The sequence below is a fragment of the Palaemon carinicauda genome, chromosome 8, assembly GCF_036898095.1.
Source record: "Palaemon carinicauda isolate YSFRI2023 chromosome 8, ASM3689809v2, whole genome shotgun sequence".
Taxonomy (NCBI): Eukaryota; Metazoa; Arthropoda; class Malacostraca; order Decapoda; family Palaemonidae; genus Palaemon; species Palaemon carinicauda.
Window position 1 is genome coordinate 157,983,600 of NC_090732.1, and position 21,728 is coordinate 158,005,327.

Below are 21,728 nucleotides of genomic sequence, written 5' to 3' on the forward strand. Positions count from 1 at the left end.
CCGGTCTTAAAAGACTGTAACGCCTGGCTACCCTCTCGATTCCTTTCGCCGTTCGACTTAACTTCTCCCCTGGATCCGGGAGCTTGACAGAGGTCTAAGGCTAGGATAACGACAGGTCCGAATAGAAGCACTATCCACTGAATAAAATTCACTGCATAATTTAGACTAAAAAATTTGCGTTTTACTCTTTGGTAAGAAGATAGTTTCACAATTATTTAAAAACCAAAGTATACGCTCCCTCAAACAAAATGAACTCCGTAGAGAGACTTACAATTCTGTCAATGGTTTGAATGGGAATGCAAAGTCACTGAATCCCATATAAATGCAACAAAATATTAAATATTACCTTAATAGATATATTCAAAAATTAAAATAAACCCTTCAATTGAGGGGTTCCAATAAAAGACGAATCATTACTCATACCCATTGGAACATCTACAATTCATTTACGAACAATTTTAGTATTAAAAAAACCACCACGGAAACGATACATAAAATCGTGCGCTACATCGATGTAAAGAATACTGTATCGTATAAACATTAACTGAACTGTAACTTAATCTTTGACTAAGGAAAAATACTGAAAGGACCAATTAATTGCAAAATAAAATATTCCTTTTATACAGTAAAACTTGAAAACTTGTAATATTGTAATATTGTAACGATACTGACAACTGCGTAACAAAAATGAACTGAATGCTAGTTAATCTTGGGAAATAGATCAAAAATGATCTAAAGACAAAACTATTAAAAGGATAATTTTCTCAAAATAATAATCCTTTAATTTAATTTATAACTTAATACTTCAAAAGAAAATATTCACTTATCATTCTTTGTAAAAAAGCAAGACAGACTATAAGCCTACGGAAGAGGCTGTGACGTCATCAATGGACGAAATGTTTACATCCCGCCCTTATGCTTTCGTGAGGTTAAACTAGGTTGAAAAACCTTTTAATTCTACCTTTTAAGTTATAAATACGTGATCACAGATCAAATAAAACAAAAAAGCGAAAGCCCAAACTCAAAAAACGTTAATACATCACCAAATAACGTCCAAAACAGAGTAAAAAAGCGAGAGAGAACTTCCAATGAACAGCCAGCTATGGCGGCCGGAGAAAATCTGAAGAAGTTGGGTATAGTTCTACCTGTTGTACCGCGAGGGCGCTAGTGTACACCTGGCATATCTGCGATAAGCAACAAGATTTTGAATTTTCTGCCGGCTTCAAGAGACTTTAGCCATTATATAACCAGCGGGCAAGTTTTATATTTAAAAATGGATTTTTCCCTTAGCTCAAAATCCGTTTATTAATATTCTAAAGTGGTGGAGTTAGTGTGAGTATCCACTGACTCCGGCTCTACGTACGAGAGTTATTCCACTCTCTATTTTCCCTGATAAGGAAATTAAAAATATTAGTATTGCAGGAGGTCACAGCAATTGCCTGGAGAGGAGACAGATATGTGTCTTTCCTACTTCTTTTCTAGCTTACTATCCTAAGCTATTATAAATAATAGTTATTATACTATTCTATGCATGTGTAATCATATCAGTGATATAAATTACCCCATACTCATTTCACTCTTTCTTTCCTTACAGGAGGAGGCTAAGGTAAAGTGTGCAGTCATGTTCTGCAACCACAAAAGTAGGGAATTTTGTGGCCACAAGATGTGCAGGTCTCATGCCCCCTGCTCCATCGCAACTGAAACCCTAAGGTATTGGGATCCGAAGGGTTGCACCGTCTGCTCGGCTCTGATGACCGAGGGATTCGGTGAATATATCCCTAAGACTACGGTGTCAAGGGATACAGTGAGGGAAACTCTTCGGAGGTGGGTAAGAGGGTTCCAAAAGAACTCTCCGGGACCTTACTTACCCAACGAAGCTATGAGATGCCTTCTGTTCCCTAAGGCCCAAACTGACGCAGTTGTGCCTCAGGTACAGGTCAAGCCTCCATTTATCCAGCTGATGATAGAGGCTGACATTAACAAGGCACTTGAAGGCATGGACATCCACCAGGAACGGATGTTGGAGGTGTCCACCGACACCGAAAAGGATCTTCTGCAAGAAAATCCTGAAGAGGTGGCTCAACCACCCACGGAGGAAGAAGGATCCGTATCAACGATAACAGAAGACCCTCAGTTTTCTGTGACGGCATACCAACCTGTGCCGTCAACTTCTTCGGCCCCAACTCCCCATCTTGAACCGCTGATAGCCAAGAGCGAGGCGCTCCTAGGACAGCTTCAACAGATGATGGAATCGTTCGTCCCGCAGGGAACAACAGGAGATGAGGAGGGAGGTAAGAGAAGCGAAACGCTCGGGCGTTCTCAAAGGCTCTCACAAACCTATCAAAGTCTCTGACTTACCTCAATGCTCCGAAACCAACCCCTAGAGGTATGCGGAATATATGCCCATGATGAATGGGAAACTGTACATCTCCGAGAAGATGTGGGCCAAACTACTCGAAGATCTCCAATTCTGGCCTAACATTTTGGCTTACCCAGAATGTTACGTGAGATTGTGGGATGAACCAGCATCTCGTGAGAAGACGGAACCTAAAGAGGTCATGATCTCTCAGCATGACAGAGCGCAGGCTCTCTTAACCAGTACCTTAAAGAAAGCCGGCTACATCAACTCGAAGGTTTCAGCTTTGAGCAAGAAGCACCCTACCTTCCTTACTCCTTCCTGCAGAGCTTTCCCCTTTTCGGCCAAAGCTCTCAACTGTGTGCTGAAAGCAGATGACGCGGGAAAACCATGCCCAACGCTACAGGAGTGCAGACCATTGTCTCTAGCCCTGCCCACCTGCGAGAAGGAATGTGACGAAGTTCATCTAACCTTCTCAGTAAACCAAAGAGACTCTACACAGACCTACATACTTTTAGGGAAGAGCAAGAACAAGAAAAAAGAAAGAAAGATATAGTCTGCAACTCACTGAAAAGAGGTAATTGCAGATTTAGTGAAAGATGCTACTACAAGCCTCCAAAGATATGCCATAATATGAAATATATGGTAAATGTGCGTATTTAGACGGATATACAGACGAATGCAGAAATCTCCATCCAAAAATATGCAAAAACCTGAGAGAAGTTAAAGTAAGCAAATTCAACAAAAATTGTCGATATATGCATCCTGCAACCATGAATGAAAGCCAGAAAACTCAGCAAACAGAAAAGAAAAATGAAAGCAAAAAAAGAATGAAAAAAAAAACAAGCCGAGTATATACGCGCTATGCACAAAAGGCTAAAAGATATGATGCTTTTTAACCCAAATATGCACAACTAGAGCCCAACTACAAAGAATGCATCTATAATGCAGGGGTTGGTGCAGATATGGGGATAATTGGAGGTATACACACAAAAATAAATATGAAGGCGAAAGAGCAAACATAATAGAAAAGTTGGATTTTTTAATGGCAGAATTATTCCAAATTGAAAAAATAGATATATTAAATATAAGTGAAACATGGTATTCCCAAGAGACTGGCAGTGATGACCAGATAAAGAGTTTCCAAACATATAGATCAGACAGAAAAAAAGGAATCAAGGGGGAACCGCAATATATGGAAGAGACATAAATCAAGGAAAAGTCTGAAAAATACAGCAACACAATGTGAATTGGTTGCGGTAAAATTTGAATATGAAAAACTAGTGAATATTGTACTTTACAGACCCCAAAATACTAAGGAGTTTGACATAATTATAGAAAAAATAGATGATATATGTAGAAACCATAAAGACTGGAATATACTCCTATCCGGAGATTTTACCTTTCCTTTCGTGCATTGGAAAGAATGGATAGAAGAAAGTGGTTGTATATATACATATAAAAAAGAGAGTAATAGTAGCGCAGAAGATAAGAGGCAATTTGGAAAGCTTCTAGATATGCTATTAGAACATAATATACAACAAATAAATCACATTCCAACAAGAAAGGACAATGTCCTAGATTTAGTATTTGTGAATGAGGTGAATTATGTTAAAGATTTAGTATTTGTGAATGAGGTGAATTATGTTAAAGAAATAATAGTGTATAACACGAGAATTTCAGACCACAACATCATAGAATTAATAGTCCATTCCAAAGCATGTGAACGCAGAGATAAACAAAGCACAAAACGATGGGAAGGATATGGAAAATATAATTTTTATAGTAAGAATATATAATGGTCAGAAATAAATGAAGAATTGAACAAAGAATGGAAAAATGTATTCGTAAGTGATAATATATAGGTAAATATGGATACTGTACAAAATACGGGAGAAAATTGTTGAAAAATATGTACCGGAAAAAAACAAACATCAGACATGCATACCAAGAGACAGAAGGATCTTTCAGAAAATTAGAAAGTGGAAGAAAAATCTAGCAAAAGAAAAAAAATGTATGGAAAATGATGGAAATAAAATGTAAGATAGAAAATGCAGAACAAAAGATTATACAATCGAAAGAAAATGAAAAAAGGGACTTGAAAAAAGGACTCTTCAAAATATAAAAAACAAAAAGTACTTTACTCCTGTTATGTATTTATGTTGATAACTACCTATTACAAGAGGTTATATTTGTGTTTACAGATACTTACTACTCATTAAGCATAACTACCCTGTTAACTATCTTGTCTTCTTTTAAACTGTATATCATTATAAATTAGTCTTAAAAATAAAGTCATTCAGGAAGGATCTATCTGAGTTTCGTTTCCATCTAAATATACTTCAATGGCGACGAGGAACTGACTCACGAAAGGGAAAATTAAGGATGGCGCATTTTGGTAATATAGCAGCATATGACAAATCCGAGGACTTTGAAGATTATGTCGAAAGGTTTGATCAGTTCTGCGTAGCAAATGACATAACAGAGGAAGATAAGAAACGGGCAGTTTTCTTAAGCGCCGTCGGCGCTCCTACATATGGACTTCTGAAAACATTGCTTGCCCCTAATAAGCCCTCATCAAGGACTTATCAAGAACTTACTGAGCTTTTGAAAAATCACCTCCACCCAAAACCCATCCTGATAGCTGAACGTTTCAAGTTTTACAATAGGAAACAACGTCCAGGAGAATCCATCACTGATTATGCAACGGAGCAACGGAAATTGGCGGAAACATGTCAGTTTGGTGCGTTTCAAGAGGAAGTTTTAAGAGACTTGTTTGTTATTGGATTGGCCAACCGCTCGGCACAGAGGAAACTATTAAGTGAACAGGAGCTTGACTTAAAGAAAGCATTTTCGATTGCGCTAAGTCAGGAAATGGCTGATGAAAACGTCACGAAGATTCAGGGTCAAACTCAGGAGGTAAACAAAGTTGTTGGGCCGACAGCTTCTCTCAAGTGTTATCGTTGCGGGAAGACAAACCATAAGGCTGATGTTTGTTTCTATAAGGATACTGAGTGTAATGGGTGTCATAAAAAAGGACACCTTCGGAGAATGTGCCGAATGGAAAATCACACCACAGTCAATCGAAATTTGAAATATGGAAGACAAGGAAGGAAACGATCGACGGTCAACATGGCAGCGGAGGAGACCAGCGGCTCGGAAGAAGAAACTACAGAGTGCAAACTGCAGGATGAATTGGTACATACATTGAAATACTGTGTTAAGAAAATGAAAGCAAGACACAATAAGGTTCCAGAGATAATAGTGAAAGTTAAATTAAATGGGATACCAATTGATATGGAATTGGACACAGGAGCTTCTGTGTCACTGATCAGTGAAGAGTTCTACGCTAAACATCTGAAAAAAACAGTACTTCAATCCAGCGATATTGTGCTGAAAACCATGACGGGAGAAAAAATAGAAGTTGTCGGGATGTGTTACATAACTATGGAAGTTCATGGACACAGAGTGGAGGAAGTGCCAGTGTATGTGGTACAGGGGAATGGACCTGCCTTATTCGGTAGGGACTGGCTGCATTTTGCTAAATTTGACTGGAAAAAGTTAGCTGTAAATCATTTATATTCTGGTACTCAGAAAACCTCAAAGTTAGATGAACTGTTAAGGAAATATGGTGATGTCTTTGATGGTAAACTGGGTACAGCCAAGAATATAGAGGCTCATATTCGTGTAAGAAAGGATGCAAAACCAATTTTTTATAAAGCGAGGACAGTTCCTTATGCGATCAGGGATGCTGTGAATGCAGAACTTAAAAGACTAGAATTGGAAGGAATTATTGAGAAAGTTGAATATAGTGAGTGGGCGGCACCGATAGTGCCAGTTTCAAAAGACAATGGTTCTATTAGGATCTGTGGTGACTTCAAGGTTACCATAAATCGTTATGTGGAAAACCCTGAACACCCAATGCCAAATCCAGATGAACTTTACCAGCGACTGAACGGTGGAAAAACTTTCTCAAAGTTAGATTTATCACAAGCTTATCAGCAAGTGGAATTAGATGAGGAATCTAGGAAATATGTCACAATCAACACACCCCTTGGTTTGTACAGATATACCCGTTTACCATATGGTGTCTCAGCAGCACCACAACTTTTTCAGTCTTTAATGGATAAAGTTCTGCAAGGAGTACCTTGTGGATGCAACATAGATGATATTAGTCTTACTGGGAGAACCGAAGCTGAACATTTACACAATCTTGAAAAGGTACTTGAGCGGTTGCACATCAATGGGTTGAAATGTAATTTGTCGAAATGTGAATTTATGAAGCCCTCCTTGAAATATTTGAGTTTCATTGTGGATGAAGAGGGTATCCATATGACGGAGGATGCCATTGCAGCAGTCACGGATGCACCAAGGCCAGAATCAAGGTCTGAAATGCAATCCTTCCTAGGGCTGGTAAACCATTACCGTCGTTATGTGCCAAATCTCTCATCAGTCGCAGCGCCTCTCACTGAATTACTGCATAAAGACAGAAAATGGCATTGGTCAGTAGAGTGTGAAAGAGCTTTTTCCGAGATTAAAAAAATGCTGACCACTGAAACAGGAGTATTAGTGCACTATGATTTGAGTAAACCTGTGACGTTGGCAGTAGATGCATCACCCAAAGGACTTGGAGCAGTGCTTTCCCATATCACCAGTAACGGAGAGAGACCAATTGCTTATGCATCAAGGATGTTAACACCCACTGAACGTAACTATTCCCAAATTGAGCGTGAGGGTTTGGCAATCATCTTTGGACTACGGAAGTTTCATCAATATTTATATGGTCGTAAATTCACCCTTATTACAGATAACAAACCACTGTCATACATTCTGGGACCCAGGAAGGGCATTCCAGTCCTTGCAGCTGCAAGAATACAACGCTGGGCTATACAGTTAGCAGCTTATGATTATGACATTGAATTACGTCGTTCAAGTGACAATGGAAATGCTGATGCACTCTCACGGTTGCCTTTACCAGATTGTGACTCCGATGCATCAGATAAGCTTGTAAACTGGACACAAGAAGCAACTGCATTTAACAGGCACCAGGTGAACTCTCTTCCTGTAACTGCGAAATCTGTTGCAAGGGAAACTTTGCATGATGCTGTACTGGCTAGAGCTTTATATTACACAAGAAATGGATGGCCAGACTCTGAGGACGTTGCACAGGAACTAAAACCCTTCCATAGCCGTCAGCGTGAGTTTTCAATTGAAGAGGGATGTCTTCTATGGGGTGCCAGGGTGGTAATACCGTCTAGATATAGAACTCAAATCTTAGAAGAGCTACATGGTGGTCATCCGGGGATTGTTAGGATGAAGGGATTAGCTCGCTTGCATGTGTGGTGGCCGAATATCGATCAAGATATTGAAAACACTGTGCAAGGGTGCTCGGCTTGTCAGGCTACTCAGCCAATGCCGACTCGTGCTGAGGGTAATCCGTGGAAATGGCCTTCTGGTCCGTGGAAAAGAGTACATGTTGATTTCGCAGGACCATTCCTGGGACAAATGTACCTCATTATGATTGACGCATTTTCAAAATGGCCAGAAGTACACCCAATGAAATCAATTACAACTATGAATACCATCGAGATCATGCGGCGGGTATTTGCTCAGCATGGGGTTTGTGTAGAGCTCGTGTCTGATAATGGAAGACAGTTTGTGGCTGAGGAATTTAAAGAGTTCATGACCCAAAATGGTGTAAAGCATATACTGATACCCGCTTATCACCCAAGCAGTAATGGGCAGGCCGAAAATACAGTATGAACATTCAAACAAGGAATGAAAAGGGCGATGAGAACATTGCAATCGTGTAATACATCTTTAAATACCAAGTTGTGTCAATTTCTACTGACTTACCGAACTACACCTCACTGTACAACAAAGCGCACGCCTGCAGAGCTCATGGGTCGGCAGTTGCGCACTCGCCTTGATTTAATACACCCAGATGCATCTCAGAGAATTGAAAGAAAAGCCTCGGAGAACGAGAAACCAATGAGGGAACTCAATATAGGGGACGTGGTACTGGTTCGGGATTATCGTCAAAATACCAAGAAGGGCATATGGACTCGAGGAGTTGTGGTTCTTAAATTGGGTCCATGTACATACAATGTACAAGTGGACGGTAACTTAATATGGAAGAGGCATATTGATCAAATGAGACTGATCTCCAATGATTCTCAAGATAACAAAAATGAACTTTTTGCACGTGATTTTTCAGAGTTGATCAGCTATCCAGACCCGCCATTACCAAAAGAGTTCATAAATACTCGTGAAGAGTTAGATGATGAAGTTGCAGGTGCAGAGAAGAATGAAATCCCAAATGTAGAAGAAAAGGAAGCGGCAGTTGCAGAAAAATTATCGGGAAATGAAAATGGTAAACCTTCTGATGACTCACCTGATGGATCGATATCTGAATTACCAAAACTTCGAAGGTCTAGCAGACAAAGTAGACCACCTGACTATTTTAGAATGTAAAATGATTAATAATATTATGCATGTTTTGTATTATTTATTCGAAGCTATGCCACCATTTAATTATTGATTGTTTTATCCTTTTATTTGCTTTAATCTTTCATTCTTTTTCGCGAGGGGAAAAGGTGTTATGTATTTATGTTGATAACTACCTATTACAAGAGGTTATATTTGTGTTTACAGATACTTACTACTCATTAAGCATAACTACCCTGTTAACTATCTTGTCTTCTTTTAAACTGTATATCATTATAAATTAGTCTTAAAAATAAAGTCATTCAGGAAGGATCTATCTGAGTTTCGTTTCCATCTAAATATACTTCAACTCCTATGCATAAAAGATGAATAAAGGGAGATTAGAAATAGGATCTCTAAGAATTGAAGGACGGTTAACGAATAAGTAAATAAGGAGAAAAAAAACATGCAACATATTAGCAGAAAAATATAAAAGTGATTTCACGCCAAGAGTTGCAAATGAGAATAATGAAACAGAAATGAGAGAAGAAAATGTTGAATATCTAACAGATATAGATATTAATGAAGCAGATATTGTGCAAGCTATAAGCAAAATTAAAAATGGATCGGTGGCCGGACCAGATGGAGTTCCAGTGATTTTGTTAAAAAAAACTGCACACACTATCGCAAAGCCGCTTGCAATACTGCTAAGACAAAAAGGGATTTTGACGAAGGAAAAATCTATTTCTGGGAAAAGACCTGTGACGCCCGGTGAAAAGGGTCCTTCTTTACACTTTTCTGATATAAATCTTCCAAATATACCAGAGAAAGATCAAAGCATGGAATGCAGAGGTTACTACCCTCGCGCGAGCACCTTGTGGGTGTCGTGTATACAACAGGGGCGTGTGAAAACCACTATTCACAGGCTGTCTTCCATTTAGATAATTCCTTCATCAAAGGGAAGGGCCGTAACAGAGGCCCTAGAGAACACACTTTGACCACGCCACCAACACCTAACACGCGCGCCCTCTATGACATCCTTCTGTTTTGGACTTGCTCGCTTAGTGGTTTGGTTGTGCTCTTGGTGTTTTTTCCCGTGTTTGGCGTTAATTCATCATGACTGACGCTGCTACTTCACCTTTACCAATGTTAAGTACCATGGTTTGTTTTGAAAGCTTTTTACAGTACCAGGCATTTGTTCTCTTTCCAGTAATGTGGATTTTAATTTTAGGAGCAGCTTGGCCTTCCTCGGTGTCGGCAGCCATTTTGGCGTTGTTCGCTTTACTGGTATTTCAAGTTAATATTGCCCATCTGGTACTCTGTCATCTAGGTTATATCACTAACAATTTATGACCATTATTATTATCATTATTTTATTATTGTTTTTACTATGGTATTTTTTGCTAGCAAGTCCAATTTGGACGAACGAAGAATAACTTTCTTGGCTTTGTTATAGTTTAAGTACCCGCCTCGGGAAGGTGGTCGTTTTTAGACTATATCTTTATATTTATTTGTTACGCTGTCGTTATTCTTCGTTCTTGGTTATTACAATTTTATTATTATTCTTACATCATATTATTGTGTGCTTTTGGTTCTTTATAATGTAACCATGAAAGCGTGAGCATGGAGTTCTCGTTATCTGTTACTACAGTTACGAGTTACCCTTTCTCTCGTTTTCTTTCTTAATCTCGAGTAAGAAGAGGTGGATTTCCCGTTTTCCGTTTTATACGCTCACGAGTTATCCCTTCCCCCTCTCCTTCTACGGGTTTATGATATTACGTTTGATGATATTTACATTTTATTGATGTGGTTACTGTTAATATAGCTAGCATTATTAATAGGTTCAGTTCGTGTATGAGTCATTACTTTGGGCTCGCTTTATGCCGCCACCCGTAGTTCCGTTTTCTTCGGAACGTTCACCCTCTCCGTCTTGAGTTCTACTCCGCTATAATGGATACTCATTGGGTTGGAAAATAGTCAGATATTTGGAGTGCAACGGTGAAACCCGGCACTCAGACTCCGGCTTCCGCCTTATGCACACGAACCTTTTTCATGATTAATTTTAATTTCATTATCACGGTCCTTTTTCACCGGATCTCCGGCTTCACCGGAGATCACACAGACGTTCAGCATTGAGGTTAACATTATCTTACCGCTGATGTTCACAATTTCATTATTACGGACCTTTGTCACCGGATCTCCGGCTTCACCGGAGATCACTCAGACGTTCAGAACCGAGGTTAACATTATTTTACCGATGAGGTTTATAGTTACATGTTACGTGGTTACTTGACTTTAATATATTAATTTGTAGCTCTAGCTAGCAATTATAAAACCATGTTAGGCACACATAATTAATGTTATCTATTTCTTTTGATTCATCTGTTCACTGACACGAGTCTCAAGGAACATCCAGACTTATGTCTCCTTTCTTTTACAGAAGGTCCGCTGAGCTGCCAAGGGCTGCCCCGCTGCTTTTAATGATCCCCTGGGCCATGACCTATGCCGGTCTCATGCGCATTGCACCATATCCTTCTCTCGGGAACCGGGACAAGCCCCCTACATGGTATGGTTCCCGGAGTCATGCATGCTCTGTCATCCCTACTCCTGAACGATGATGTAAGTTGGTTCTAGTTTGTTCCTTTTGGTATCCTTTGCAATGAATTAATTGGTTCTTTATATATATACATCGCTTATTGCTACATCACTAATCCCCTCACCTCTTTCAGGCTGATGATGAATCTCTCCGGGCTGCAAGAGCTGCTCTCCGTCCGTGGGTGTCAGGGTTTGGAAGGAATGCTCCGTCTGGCGCACCCTATCTCCTCGATGGAGACATGGCCTCTCGCCTATTCCCGGGCTCTACTACTGCGGCCCCGTTAATTGAGGCGGTTAGAGCAACCATCCCAACGGAAGAAGCTTTATTGACGGAGGACGCGTCCTCTCTAGATTTGGACGTCGAACCCATGGATGAGCAGGTAGGTGGTGATGAGTTGGTGGACCCCCTTTCATCTCTCACTCCTTCCTCTACTTCTTCCTTTCACGGCTTTGATAAGCCTACGGCTTCTCCTCGGGATCCCTCCGTTCCTGTACGACCCAAGGTGAAGCCACTACGTATCTTTAACCCTGGATAGGTACGGTCCTCGGACACCCCTTTAAGGGTATACTCGGACGCGAACGACCCCGACGCCAAAAAAAATTCTTGAAAAATCAGTTTTTGCAGTAACCTCCTTTTTTCTTTTGCCAAAAAAAACTTCAATAAATGCTTAAAACAACTGTAAAGATAAATACTACTCATCTGCAGAAAAACTATTTATTATAAATATTTTAAAAAATTAAGTAGAAAAAAAAAGACCTGACATAAAAATTCATAAAAAAAAAGTTTATACATATATACACAAATCCTTTTAGGAATTGATTCTTGAATGTTTAGGACACATCTTGATGTATTTTGGATGAAGTCAGACCCATGGAGGTGAAGATCTGAAATGAGAAAAAAAGGGTAACTTTTTTTTGGCCAAAAAAAATTGTCCAAATTTCATGAATTTTTTTGGGTACCCAAATGAAATAGGAAGTGGCTAATTTTTTTAGGGAATAAACATATGTTATCCTAAAATAGAAATATGTAAAAAAATCTTCATTATTTTGTAAATTACATTTATATCAGGGGCCATATCTAAAGGTAATTTTTTGAGTACTTGGAAATTTCGTAAAAAAATACATATATTTAATATATAATATGATATTTATGCAGGTAAAAATATACAAAAATATCACAAATTCTATAGGGAACAAGAATATATATAGATAGGGCAGCTTACGCTTCGGATATGTCCACAAAATGGCCGCCAACCACACTGACTTAGACTCCCTAATCTGCCACTTGAAATGTAGGAAGGGTATGTCAATTTCAAGGTGTTATTTACTAATCTAATTATTATTGGATATGCATAAAAATTGTATGGTGGGTTGCTGGATAATTGTCGATTATTTTACGACTATAAAATTAAAATTCTGACCCAAAAAATTTTTTTTGAAGGGAAATAAAATCGAAAAAAAAAATGTAAAACAATATTTTAGCTAAAAAAATTTGATGATATTCAATCAAAAAAAAAGTAAACAAAATTTTCCGACATATAAACATCTAGAGGAATCATTACTCTGTGATAGTTCCTTAGTACGTAGTAATTTTGAAAGAATTGGGAAAAAACGAAAAAATGGCAATCACCGAAAATCGAACACATACCTATATATACGCCATATCTGGCTAAAAAAAAGATAAGCATGGGTAGCCAGATCATCTAGAAACACTTTCCAACACTATAAAAATATAAGTTTTGCGACACTACTTGCCAATTCCTTACGGTAACATGACTAAGCAAAAAAATGCAAAACAAATAAAAAGGGGCACTCGTGGAAAAATGGCCATTCTAATATACGGCATTTCAGAAAAAAAAATTTCAGCCACGTGCTAGGCAAACCATCAAGGCATATTTTCCGACAAATAAACATATAAATGAAATATTACTCTGTGATAGTTCCTTAGTACGTAGTAATTTTGAAAGAAATGGGAAAAAACGAAAAAATGGCAATCACAGGAAAATCGAACACATACTTATATATACGCCATATCTGGCTAAAAAAAAAATAGGCATGGGTAGCCAGATCATCTAGAAACACTTTCCAACACTATAAAAATATAAGTTTTGCGACACTACTTGCCAATTCCTTACGGTAACATGACTAAGCAAAAAAATACAAAACAAATAAAAAGGGGCACTCGCGGAAAAAGGCCCAACATTCTAATATACGGCATCTCAGATAAAAAAAAAAAGACATGCACGTGTTAGCCCAACCATCAAGGCACACTTTCTAACACATAAACATGAAAAAAAAATCAATAATATACGGCAATTCCTTACTACGTAGTAAATTTTTACAAATATTGAAAAAAAAACAGAAATTGGCAACCGCAGTTAAATACCCAATATACCAATAACTACGTCGTATCTGACAAAAACAAAATCACGCATGGGTAGCCAGATCATCTAGACACACTTTCCAACATTAAAAAAGCAAAAGTTTTACGACACTATTTCGCAATATCTTACGGAAAAATGACTTGGCAAAAAAATTTAAAAAAATTAAAAAGGGACACTCGCGGTAAAATGCCCGACATTCTAATATACGACATCTCAGATAAAAAAAAAGACATGCACGTGTTAGCCCAACCATCAAGGCACACTTTCTAACACATAAACATGAAAAAAAATGAATAATATACGGCAATTCCTTACTACGTAGTAATTTTTACAAATATTGAAAAAAAAAACAGAAATTGGTAACCGCAGTTAAATACCCAATATACCAATAACTACGTCGTATCTGACAAAAACAAAGTCATGCATGGGTAGCCAGATCATCTAGACACACTTTCCAACACTAAACAAGCAAAAGTTTTACGACACTATTTGGCAATATCTTACGGAAAAATGACTTGGCAAAAAAATGAAAAAAAATGAAAAAGGGGCACTCGCGGTAAAATGGTCCTCGTGGTGATGAACGACATTTTAACTAAAAAAAAAAACATGCACATGGTAGCCAAACAATCCACCAAGACTTTCCACAACTGATAACCTATACAAGTTGCACCATTCTACGACAATTTCATAATACGTAATAACTTTGATAATTATGCAAACTACCTCAGAAGGGTAAACTCGGACGCGAACGACCCCGACGCATCTCAGAAATCGGGGAAGGAGTACAGCTACAGCAATGCACATCTGGACACTACTAGAGCGTGTAGGGGAGACACCTCCTGCAGGTCGATCACCCACAAATTCATTCACAGGGGTGAGTCACGTGAGAAAAACCTGTTTTTTTTTGACGCTCGGGGTCGCAAACGACCCACCGTACCTATCCAGGGTTAAGCCTTCAGCTTTGCCATTATCTGCGTCACCGGTCCCTGGACCCTCAAAGGATCCTGATGTTCATATTACTTTACATAAAACCGTGACTGCTAAAAAGACGAAGTCCGCTAAGTCCAGGGCTTCGTCAGCGGATCGTGCTCAGAATCCCTCCTTCCCCGCCGACCTGATCAGGGATATTGTTAAAGAGCAGATACAACATTCTAGGGCAAGCCAAGGAGCTATGACGGAGCTCAAAGATCTGGTGGCGAATCTGATCCGTTCAGGAATTCAGATGCCTCCTCCTTCAGCCCCAGACGTATCAAAGTTACCCCCCTTTGATAAAAACAACCCATGGAGGTTTGCCTAATATGCTCCATATATAGATGGTGCCTTAACTCTGGAGGGCATAGGCACAGATATGAGCGAGATATGTTAAACATAAATTAGCTTATATAACCCCTATTTTCAAAAGTGGATCAAGACTAGATGCAAGCAATTATAGACCTGTAGTCTAACATCACATATTATGAAAGTGTATGAAAGGGTCATAAAAAAGAAAATAATGAATCATTTGGTTAAAAATGATATGTTTAATACAGTGGTACCTCTACATACGAATTTAATTCGTTCCACAACCGACTTCGGATGTAGAAAATGTTCAGATGTAGAAACGAATTTTCCCATAAGAATACATGGTAATTCATTTAATTTGTTCCTCAGCCTAAAAACCCATAATAAATCCTTAATAAATGGCTACACATAATTACACATAACAATAACATAACTGCATAATATGAAAGAAGCATGTAAAAAAGATAATTATAAAGAAATAATGAATAAAATAATGTGTTTTATTGCCACTTTACCCGAGACAGGCCAACGCAGGTGTAGGATTTGCTACGCCAGGAGGAGACGGACGATCGGCGAGAAGGTAGACAGGGTGTTAACATGTTCTTTAAATAAATACTCTCTCTCTCTCTCTCTTTTGTTCTTCTTCACTGTTAGTGTTAGAGATGTCTATTAATTTTTTCTGAGAGAGAGAGAGAGAGAGAGAGAGAGAGAGAGAGAGAGAGAGAGAGAGAGAGAGAGAGAGAGAGAGAGAGAGAGAGAGAGAGAGAGAGAGAGAGAGATTAAACAAAAATGTGTTGTGTACATATGATTTTTAACAGCGTTAACGAGTTGAAACAGTTAAATGTAACTAAAAAAACAATATCAGCGAATTTGAATTCCTTTATTAACTAAAACAAATATTGATACAAACACACTCGTGTGCGTACGCGCAAACACACACGCACGAGGAGACACGATCGGCGAGGAGGTAGAGATGGTGACTGCGATAACATACCGTAACTTACACTACGGAAATTTTAATCTAACTTAGCTTATTTATTTTTTTTTTTATTTTTATATTTCATATTTTTTACATTTTTTTCTTTTGATTTTTTATTTTCATCACTTTCAGTGACGAGTTATGGTATGTTATCGCAGTCACCATCTCTACCTCCTCCCCAACCGTCTCTCTTACTGCATAGCAATTCTTGCACCTGTGTGTGTGTTTGTGCATACGCACACGAGTGTGTTTGTATCAATATTTGTTTTAGTTAATAAAGGAATTCAGATTAGCTGTTATTACTTTCTTAGTTACATTTAATTGTTTTTCAACTCGTTGACGCTGTTAAAAATCATATGTACTATAAACACATTTTTGTTTAATCTCTCTCTCTCTCTCGGAAAAAAAATAATAGACGTATCTAACACTATAACAGCGAAGAAGAGAGAGAGAGAGAGAGAGAGAGAGAGAGAGAGAGAGAGAGAGAGAGAGAGAGAGAGAGAGAGAGAGAGAGAGAGAGAGATTTTATTTAAAGAAGAACATGTTAATGCTATGTTTAGAGAGAAACAGAAAAAGAGAGAAGTCTTATTTAAAAAAGCTTGTTAATGCTATCTTGGTTTTCTTTGCTTCACTTTTTTCTTTCTTTCTGTTCATCACGCTGGCCCTTCTCACAAATGATCGTTGCCAACAATCTCTTTATCCTTTATCCCTATCAACAAAAGGCATTTTATCTCTTCCAGGGTATTGTTACGATGTCTTGTAATAATGGTGATCCCCTTCAATGTTTATTTGCTTTAATGGCTGCCTTCAGCTTGATGATCCTCAAGATCATAGGCCTATTCCGGCCATATTGTTTAGCCATGCAGTATCACTCACATGCACACTGCTCTCATGTTTTTCTATAATTTCTTGCTTCAATTCTAATGAAAGAATTGCCTTCTTCCTGTACTGAAACTTAGCTTCTTAGGCACCATGATTATAGGTAAAATCAAAAAGGAAATGTGAGAAAAGGAAGAAAATAAGCACTGTTAATAACAGACCAAACAGAGGACAACCACACGATACACACAAGAACAGAGAACTGAGCACTCGACGCTCAATGGCGTAATGTTTACTTCGTATGTTGGAGCAACACTTCGGATGTCAAGGCAGAAATTTGGTCGAATTTTACTTCGTATGTTGGAAAATTCGTATGTTGGGACATTCGTATGTAGAGGTACCACTGTATAGGTCAACACGGTTTCGTGCCCGGAAAAAGTACACAAACCCAACTGATAGCACACAATGAAAACATATACAAAAACATGATAAATAAAAGACACAGATGTGATCTATCTGAAAACATATACAGTGGAACCTCTACATCCGAACGTATCTACATCCGAATTTTCCAACATCCGAAGTAAAATTTGAGCAAATTTTTTACTCTACACCCAAATTTTATTTCGACACACGAAGTAGCAATTTTCGTCGTACCGGTTGTATCCGAAGTTTTCGACACGCGAAGTACAATTCGAACACGTTCCGACTCTACACCCGAATGTTTTTTTCGACACCCGAAGTAAACAATACTCGTACGCGTAGTCGGTGTTCATAGCGCCTGAAGTGTTTTTTATTTCCGCCGATAAAAGGCAGCACATCGACCTCAGAGGGACGCTCAATTAGCGCGGCTTGGGTCAGTCCTCTGTTCTCGTCGGCTTCTTGTGGTTGTGCTCTTTGCGTTCTGATATTAACTGTGATTTAATCGTGATTTTTTACGTGCATCCATTAACGATAATTTACGTAAATCATGGGTCCAAAAAGGCTTAGTTTTGCCAGTGGTAGTGGTAGTGGTGAGAAAAGGAAGAAGGAAATGCTTTCTATAGAAATTAAGCAGGAAATTATTGAAAAACATGAGCGTGGCATCCGCGTGAGTGAACTTGCTAAACAGTATGGCCGTAATATGTCGACGATCTCGACAATCCTTAAACAGAAGGAAGCTATTAAAGCAGTGAAACCTTCTAAGGGGATCACTATAATTTCCAAACGCCGTACCCCTATCATAGAAGAGATGGAACGACTTCTAGTGTGGATTAAGGATAGAGATCGTTGGCGACACCATCACCGAAACCGTTATCTGCGAGAAGGCGCACGCCATCTTTAAGGACTTGAAGGAGGAGAGCTCTGGGGGTGATGCTGGGGAGAGTTCAGCGGAGCCTTCCTCAGATGATTTCAAGGCATCTCGTGGCTGGTTCGAGAAATTTAAGAAACGGTCCGGGATTCATTCAGTTGTTCGCCACGGGGAGGCTGCTAGTGCAGACACAAAGGCTGCAGCTGACTTTAAGAAATTCGAAAATATCGTAAAGGAAGAAGGCTACATAGAGCAGCAGGTGTTCAATTGTGATGAAACCGGGCTGTTTTGGAAGAAGATGCCGAGTCGAACCTACATCACTGCTGAAGAGAAGAAATTGCCTGGGCATAAGCCAATGAAGGATCGGTTGACTCTTGCTCTATGTGCCAACGCTAGCGGGGACTTTAAAGTCAAGCCCTTGCTTGTTTACCATTCGGAGAACCCTAGGGCCTTTAAAGCACACAACGTCGATAAGAATCAGCTTCATGTTTCCTGGCGATCCAACTCGAAGGCCTGGGTCACTAGGCAATTCTTTGTGCAATGGGTAAACCAAGTTTTCGGTCCTTCTGTGAAGAAGTATCTTCATGAGCAGAAATTGCCTTTAAAGTGCCTGCTATGCCTTGACAATGCACCCGCTCACCCCCCCGGACTTGAAGATGATATCTTCGATGAATTCAAGTTCATAAAGGTGCTGTATCTTCCACCAAATACCACCTCTATCCTCCAGCCCATGGACCAGCAAGTCATCTCTAATTTTAAGAAGCTGTACACCAAGCACTTATTCAAGCAGTGCTTTAATGTCACGCAAAGCACCAACTTAACTTTGCGTGAATTTTGGAGGGGCCACTTCAATATCGTGCACTGCTTAAAGATCATTGATCAGGCTTGGGTGGGATTAACTCGACGGACCCTCAATTCTGCATGGAAGAAGCTGTGGCCTGATGCAGTTTCTCCCCGAGATTTCGAGGGTTTTGACCCCGAACCTGATCCCGTGGTCGGTGCAGCGGAAGCCGTAGAGGAAATCGTCTCCCTTGGCAAGTCCATGGGTCTGGAGGTCAACGCAGATGACGTTACGGAACTCGTCGCCGAACATCACGACGAACTGACGACGGATGAGCTCAAGGAACTCCATGCTATGTCGGAGCACATGAGTGATGACGAGGAAGAGAGCGAGGAGGTAGAACATGTGTTAGGTTCAGCGCAAATAAAAGAGGTGTTAGGAAAATATCAAGACGTGGTCGACTTCATCGACAAATACCATCCAAAGAAATTGCAGGTTTGTCGTGTAGTTTCTCAATTCGATGATGTTTGCCTAACGCACTTTCGAAACATTCTGAAAAGCCGTACCAAGCAATTATCTATCGATGCTTTCTTTAAAAAAAACTGCGAAGCGAACTCGCGATGAAGAGGATGTAAGTGAACCGAAGAAAACGGCAAAGAGTGAAGAGGAAGAAAGTGAAACACAGAAAACGGAAAAGAGTGAAGCAAAAGAAATTCAGTCAATTTTAAATGTAAGTGATAGTGATTAAAATTACGTAATCATCAAAAAGAAAAAAAGAAAATGTAAAAAAAAAATATAAAATATAAAAAAAAAAAAATAAACTAAGTTATGTTAAAGTTCACTTAGTGTAAGTTAGAATAAGTTACGGTAGTGTTACGTTTATCGTAGTTAACCTCTCTACCTCCTCGACGTCCGTCCGTCCGTCTCCTCTCTCCTCTCTGCGTAGCGAAGACGAACAACACCTGCGCTGGAGTTTCTAAGGTAAAGTGACGCTAAAAACCCGTTTCTTATTTATCATTTTTTGCTAATTCTTCTTATTTACATGTCTATTATCTAATTTAGTGTTCATTATTCTCATGGGAAAATTATGTGTAGTGGTTTATTAAGAAGTTATCATAGGTTTTTGGGCTCAACCACGGATTAATCCTATTTCAATGTATTCTTATGGGAAAATTCGTTTCGACATCCGAACAATTTCTACATCCGAAGTTGGTTCTGGAACAGATTAAATTCGTATGTAGAGGTTCCACTGTACAAAAACATGATAAATGAAAAAGACACAGATGTGATCTATCTAGATTTGGCAAAAGCCTTTGACAAGGTAGACCATAATATAGAGAAAAAAATTAGAAAGCATAATATTGTGGGAAAGATAGGAAAATGGGTAAAAGAATTTCTGCAAATCAGAAAACAGATAGTGGTTGCAAATGACGAGAAATCAGATGAAGATCAGGTAATATCTGGTGTGCCACAAGGTACGGTATTAGTGGCACTGCTGTTTGTTATTATGATCTCAGACAGTGTGATGTTAAAGACTCTGTAGTGAGAAGTTTCGCCGATGACACAAGAATAAGTAGAGAAATTACTTGTGCTGAAGATAGGAACTCAATACAGAGATCTAAACAAAATATATGAATGGGCGGAGATAAATAGGATGGCATTTAACTCCAGTAAATTTGAATTGATAAACTATGGAAACAGAGAAGGAATGGTATGTGCATACAGGGGCCCTAATAATGAGACAATCACAAACAAGGAAGCAATTAAAGACCTTGGTGTAATGTTAAACAGGAATATGTTCTGCAACAACCAAATAGCAACACTGTTGGCTAAATGTAGAGCAAAAATGGGAATGATATTCAGACACTTTAAAACAAGAAAAGCTGAACACATGATTATGGTTTACAAAACATATGTGCGTAGTACACTCGAGTACTGCAATGTGATATGGTACCCACACTACAAAAAGGATATTGCACAAATAGTGTACAAAGGTCCTATACTGCTAGAACAGAAGAAGTTAAGGACCTTGACTGCTGGGAAAGACTGCAATTTTTAAAACTTCAGTCTAGAAAGGAGAAGAGAATGCTACATGATAATACAAGCATGGAAGAAAATCAAAGGAATTACTGAAAACATCATGGAGCTAAAAATATTAGAAAGAGTAAGCCGAGGTAGATTAATAGTGCCCAAAACCATACCAGGAAAACTAAGGAAGGAGCACAGGACATTAATCCACTACGCACCAGCATCGATAATGCAGCGATTATTTAATACACTGCCAGCTCATCTAAGAAACATCAGGAGTGAGCGTAGATGTGTTTAAGAATAAGCTCGATAAATACCTAAGATGCATCCCAGACCATCCAAGACTGGAAGATGCAAAATACACCGGAAGATGCATTAGCAACTCTCTGGTGGATATACAAGGTGCCTCACACTAAGGGACCTGGGGGAACCTAAACATAGAACAAAGGCTGTTTCCCTTCATAAAAAAATTCAGTATTCATGCGTTGCGTTTTGCCTATTAATAAAAACTTCTTTTTCTTATTATACCAGACTGTTTTCAAGTCTTCCTTTCACCATCTTTGTATGATACAATGTACAATTCATTACCAAGAAAACTAGTATCATTTCATATTTTCCTTCTCTTTTGCCTTGCTTTTTTACATTATCAATTATTTTTTATCTTTGAAAATTCGCCAGTTATTGGCATCATTTGAATGTGACCCACACTAATTTTCAATAACAATTGAATACCATATGATAAAGAACCATCAACCATATCCTGTTTCAGGAGAATGAAAATATTACTT